General features: G+C 38.6%; 1 long non-coding RNA gene across 1 annotated transcript; it reads right to left on the reverse strand.

Moving 5' to 3' along the window:
* Window positions 1-19: 19 nt before the first annotated feature.
* On the reverse strand, window positions 20-458 carry LOC106478010. Its single transcript, XR_002609768.1, has 3 exons — window positions 437-458; window positions 328-384; window positions 20-163 (listed from the first exon to the last, which is right to left on the reverse strand). It is a non-coding gene; the product is annotated as an uncharacterized LOC106478010 (long non-coding RNA).
* Window positions 459-461: the final 3 nt, after the last annotated feature.

Below are 461 nucleotides of genomic sequence, written 5' to 3' on the forward strand. Positions count from 1 at the left end.
TAACTACCAAACTGAGTGATGGTTGGATTGATAAACCTGTCACTAACTACCAAACTGAGTGATGGCTAGATTGACAATCTGTAACTAACTACCAAACTGAGTGATGATTGGATTGACAGTCTGTAACTAACAACCAAACTGAGTGATGGCTAGATTTACAAACCTGTAACTAACTACCAAACTGAGTGATGGTTAGTTAGTTACAGGTTTGTCAATAATCTAACCATCACTCAGTTTGGTAGGACAGACCTTTACAGGTCTGTCAATACAACCATCATTCAGTTTGGTAGTTAGTTACAGGTTTGTCGTCAATCCAACCATCAAGACCTGTAACTAACTACCAAACTGAGTGATGGTTGGATTGACAGACCTGTAACTAACTACCTTAACTACCAAACTGAGTGATGGTTGGATTATCAGACCTGTAACTAACTACCAAACTGAGTGATGGTTAGATTGAA

This window comes from Limulus polyphemus, unplaced genomic scaffold, assembly GCF_000517525.1.
Source record: "Limulus polyphemus unplaced genomic scaffold, Limulus_polyphemus-2.1.2 Scaffold286354, whole genome shotgun sequence".
Lineage (NCBI taxonomy): Eukaryota > Metazoa > Arthropoda > Merostomata > Xiphosura > Limulidae > Limulus > Limulus polyphemus.